The following is a 5,981-nucleotide window of genomic DNA, read 5'->3' as shown; positions in this document are numbered from 1 at the left end:
GGTAATATGTGCATGTACCTTCTCATGTAGGTTCTTGACATGTTCAGCAAAGTCTTTTGCATCACCACTTGTCCTCTCTCCTTGCTCCATCTTCCTCAGCTCTGGTGTAGTCCTTGGACTACTCTCATACACAATTTGAAATGGAGATTTACCAATACTCCTATTCACAAAATTGTTGTAAGAAAATTATGCTTGTGGTAGAATCAAATCCCATCTGTTGGGATTATCTCCTACTAAACACCTTAGCAAATTGTTGAGACTTCTATTCACTACTTACGTTTGTCCATTAGTCTATGGATGATGTGTAGAATTGAACTTCAATTCTATCTTTAACTTCTTCCACAAATTCCTCCAAAAATACCCAACAAATTTAGTATCTCTGTCAGAAAGAATACTTTTTGGGAGACCATCTAGTCTCACCACTTCTCTGAAAAACAAATCTGCAATATGCACTACATCATGAGTCTTGTGGCATGGAATGAAGTGTGCCATCTTGGAGAACCTACCAACCACCACAAATATGAAATCATTACCCCTTTGTTTCCTCAAAAATCCAAGAACAAAATCCATACTTATGTCCTCCCAAGGCTTCGATGGAATAGACAATGGCTGATAAAGTCTAGTATTTTGACTAAATCCTTTAGTTGTTTGACATACTCAGAAACTCTACACAAACTTCTTCACATCCTATGATATTTAAGGCCAAAAATAATGTTCACTAATAATGGAAATGGTCTTATCTTGACCAAAGTGTCCTGCCATTCCTCTATTGTGTTTCTCCTTGATCAAGTTCTCCCTCATGGAACTCCTTGGAACACACAATTGACTTCCTTTAAACAACATACCATCCTTGATCATGTAATCTAGCCACATGCCTTCCAAGCCTCTACAAAGTTAGGATCCTTAGGGTACAAATTCTTGAGTTCATAAAACCCAACCACTTCAACTCGCATTTCTGTCAACAACAATTGTCTCCTACTTAATGCATCTGCAACCCTATTAGACCTTTCACTTCTATGTTTTAATACAAATGTATAGCTTTGCATGAACTCTACCCATTTCAAATGTCTCTAATTCAATTTACCTTGGCTATTTAGGTACTATAATGCCTGATGATTAATATATACAAGATAAATTATATTGGCAACAAATAATGCCTCCATTTCTTTAGGGTCCGAACTATTGCATAGAACTCCTAATCATAAACAAAATACTTCTTCACATCTTATAATTTTTCACTAAAATAGGCAATAGGCTTACCTTCTTGGGTCAACATAGCCCCAATAGCATTGCCACTAGCATCACAATCCACTTGGAACACTTTGTTGAAATTAGGAAGTGCTAACACAGGTTGCTTTGTCACCTTCTTCTTCAACAATTCAAAACTTCTTACAGCTCCTGTAATCCACTTGAACTCTTTTCTATCCCCCCTCATTGTTTCAGTTAGGGGTGCACATATACTACTAAAATTCCTAATGAACTTCCTATAAAAACTAGCTAGACCATGGAATGACCTCACCTTAGTGGTAGACCTTGGAGTAGGCCATTCCAAGATGACCTTTACCTTCTTTGGGCCCAATTTTAAGACCTTCAACTAATACAAAAAAATCCAAATAGACTAACTCCATTTTAACAAAGCTAAACTTCTTCAAATTGATCAACAATTTCTCTTCCTTCAACTTTTCAAGGACACTACAAATGTGCAATAAATTTTCATCTAGAGACTTACTGAAATTAAAAATAACATCCAAATAGACAATAACAAATTTTCTCAAAAATTTCTTTGTACCTCATTCATAAGACACATGAAGGTGCTTGGCGCATTGGTTGGTCCAAAAGGCATGACTAACTACTCATATAGACCATCCTTGGTCTTGAATGTAGTCTTCCACTCATCTCACTCTCGTATCCATATCTAGTGATGGCCACTCTCGAGATCTATCTTTGTGAAGTATTGAGCTCCACTCAAGGAGTCCATAAGATCATCCATCCTTGGCAAAGGAAATCGATACTTGATGGTTATTTTATTTATAGCCCAAGAGTTTGTACACATTCTCCACTCTTCATCCTTCTTTGGTGCCAGCACTACAGGTACTACACATGGACTTAGGATCTCTCAAATTAAACCTTTCCTCGACAGCTCCTAAACTTGTCTATTTAGCTCCTCAGTCTTAGTAGGAGTCACTTATGAGTAGCCTTGTTAGGAAAACTAGCTCCAGGGACTAAATCTATTTGATGACTAATTTTCCTTATTGGCGGCAACCCTTTTTTAACATTATCAGATATGACATCTCCCTACTCACTTAATAGACCTGAAACTTCAAGTGGAACTTCAATACTACCTTTCTTATTCTTTCTAGGAATTAAAGAATAACATATATGTTGATGTTTCATGTTGTCTAGAAATTTTCTTCCATCAACAAGACATACTCTAGCACTACTAAATACCTTTTCGCCCTCCTTTATCAAGGGCTTCAATTTTTGGTGAACTCCATCCTTTTGTCAGAGAGTATGTATTTGCATGACCATCATGTATAGCATGCCTATCAAACTGCCATGGCCTTTCCAACAACAAATGGAAGACATCCATTGGGATGATGTCGTAGGGAGCCTCGTCATGGTAACTCCCAATCTTGAACTTTACCAAACATTGCTCCCTAACCAGGATCTTATGATCATCCTTGCACCCAAGCAATCCAATAGGGATGGGGGTTTTTCTCCCTCTTGAGCTTTAGCTTTGAGACCATCTCCTCTGACACCAAGTTGTTAGTGCTCCCACCATTAACAATCACATCACAAAATTTACCCTCATACTTGCACCTAGTATGAAACAAACTCCTTTGTCCAAGTTCAATCTCATTTCTTAACAAAACCCTTTCATTAACCAGAACCTCTCCTCTTTCTACATCCTCTAAATGGGATGACTATGCATCATCATTTACATGAGCAACCCTTGCTTGACCATTAGCTCTCCTATATGTCCTTCCTTGGTGTTGAGGGCATTCGTAGGCACGATGACCTTCTTCATTGCAATGAAAAAAAGTACCACATAAGCCTCTTCTTAATGAACCTTGTCCACATCCCCTGCCTCTTCCTCTCTAATCTCTAAAGTTTTTATCACGAGAGCAATTAAAACCCTCGTTCCTCTGGATTTAGCTAGTACCCACATCTTCATTTTTCTTCTGGTTCTCATTTTGGCCTCCAAATGACCTGCCACCACACTTTCCTCCTTGACAATGCCTATTTGCCTTCCATCAAACTTTATATTTAACTTCTCCTCAACTCACAAGGAAAATTGGTATGGCTCTTCAATGCTAGTCATTCTAACCAAACTTAACTCCTCATGAATGCTAGGTCTTAACCCATTGCGGTAACTGACAACCTTCTCCTTGTTTGCTTTTACATGCCTTGCCCTAATAAGGACTCAGTAAAACTCCTCTATGTATTCTTGGATAGATTTTATCACTAACTTCAATCCTTGCATCTTTTTTAACAAATCAAGCTCATAATCAACAGGAATGAACTGCTTCTTTAGTTTGTAGACCATATGATCCCATCTTGTATTTTCTCCTTTCCTCTTTTATTTCTTTCCAACTGAATCTCTTGCCACCAAATTTTGGCATGGCCCTTCATTTTGGCCTTCACAAACTTAACCCTATCAAGGTCCCTAATATCCTTATACTCAAAATATTCCTCTAGCTCATTGATCTAGTCGATCAACTCACTTGGGTTTAGATTTTTCAATAACATGTTGACGTCAATTTTAGGTCTTTTTTCCAACTTGGCAATGGCCCTAAAAAGCTTTTCCTCCACCTGGTTTAGGACTTCTCTATCTCCTTCCCCTTCCTGCACATTATTTCCTTCTTCATTTTCCTCCTCACTTTTGTCACATATGAAAATATTCATCCCTCTACGGATCTCCTCTTCCAATGCCTAAACTTGTCTCTGGATGGCTTTAACCTTCGGAGGAAAAACTCTAACCCTTCCACCATGCTCCCTTCATGGAGGCATCTTCTCGCTATATCAAAACCCATAACCACACACTCTTGGTGCAAACTACCTTATAGTTGGTGCTTTGTGTACACACTCAGGAAAACCTACTCTGATACCATTGATGAAGGGATGCTCTAATACCATTGACAAAGGGGTACATCTGATACCATTTGACAAAGGTATGCTCTAATACCACTGATGAAGGGCCAACCCAAAACAAAATGACCACAATAGGAAAAGGAGAATATTATTATCAGTAGTAATATGCTATTACATCCAGTACAATGAATACAGACTCAATGACATGCCCTAGGGCTTGCAATGTTGTCTGATTCTCGAGAAAAATCCTCCTCATGGTACCCTCTCCCAAACTCCACCAACACTATGTTTACAATGCCAGAAATGACCTTAAGTAACCTGAATTAGGTTTAGGGTTAGGAATACATTTTAGAATATATCATTTAGCATCCACCGCCAAAATAGAAGGTTCTAGAAAACATGTCAAAATTTGGTGACATTAGAAGAATCCAGAAATGGTAGTCCAACTTTCGAGAGGCATAACTTTTGATCTGGGACTCCGATTGATTAACAATTTACATTTCCAAAAAGCTCTCCAAATGCTTTATAGTTCTATGGATGAGCAATGCTCATTTCCCATTTTTTGGACCATACGAGGCCATTTAGTGCCCCAAATCTGACTTTGAAGTGCTCTTAAGTGGTCTCCAGGCAACTTAAAACTGCAATAACTTTCAAACTGTAAAGCCTTTTGACTTGATTCTTTTTCTAGAGTGTTTTAAATTACAATTATAATCACCCCTCCAAATGACACCCTCTAACTCATCATAATTGTGGCTTAGTTACAAAATAACCTATTTTTGGCATTGGCACATATGCCAAGGTGCTCAAAAACTCTAACCCATAAAACAATAGTGAAACTATGTCAGTCAAAATATTTATTTGCCCCAAATGGGTATCCAAAAATAAAGACACATTAAATAGAAACTAACACTAGGCATTTTTTGGGTGATACAAGATTTCCCTTACACCACTTGATGCTCCTGCATCAGACCCGACCTCAGTTTCAATCAAAACTACCTAATGTAGTTTCGATTGAAACTGAGGTCAGCCTTAAGGGGTTTTTTTTTTAAATAAAAATTTTCATATGTATTTTTTTTTCAATTGTAACATTCAAATCCAATCAAATAATTCACACTTCAATTGGGAGTGAGGAAATATTTTTCAACTTGTATGTTTTTAAATTTTGGAAGGAAAATTTGCGACATGGGCAATAAAGGTCAAAGAGCAAGTAACTATGCATGAAGAAGAATTCAAGAAGAAGAAGATGAAAATCATCAAAAAAATTTACCGAGATATTATAGGAGGCAAGGTACACATGTGAAATATTTTTTTCCAATGCATGTTTAGTTCATATAGTGTACAATCATATTATAGACTTTTGTATGTATATAGTTAGGATTAGGGTTTATCCAATTAGGAATATGGTAAATATAAACTTAGGGTTGCTATCAACTTAATATCAAGGGTTTATTATGAATATTTAGCATTAGGTTAAATATTAAATTATGAATATTTAGGATTAGAGTTTATTACATTATGGTTTTAAAATTATGAATATTTAGAATTAGGGTTTATTACATTATGGTTTTTTAATTGTGAATATTTAGAATTAGGGTTCATTTTAATTATGGTTTTTTAAATTACAAATTTATTTAGGATGTAGTAAAGCATGACAACCTACTGAGGTTGGAGAAGGTTCATCCCAAGTTCAAACAGGTACATATATGTACGCATCTCTCGCAAGTACAATCTCTCTCTAGATTTCTAGGTCTAGAGGAAAACTTTATATCTTTGATTTTAATTTTAGTGACAAATCCTCTTACAAATTTGCTTGATTTTATTTTTTATATCATGCACGTGCAGTAGTAGATGATGAAAATGTTGGACATGAGAAAATTGAAGATGAAGCA

Source organism: Cupressus sempervirens, chromosome 1 (genome assembly GCF_028749045.1).
Source record: "Cupressus sempervirens isolate cs-2001-9-10 chromosome 1, ASM2874904v1, whole genome shotgun sequence".
NCBI lineage: Eukaryota > Viridiplantae > Streptophyta > Pinopsida > Cupressales > Cupressaceae > Cupressus > Cupressus sempervirens.
This window is presented reverse-complemented; position numbering follows the sequence as displayed.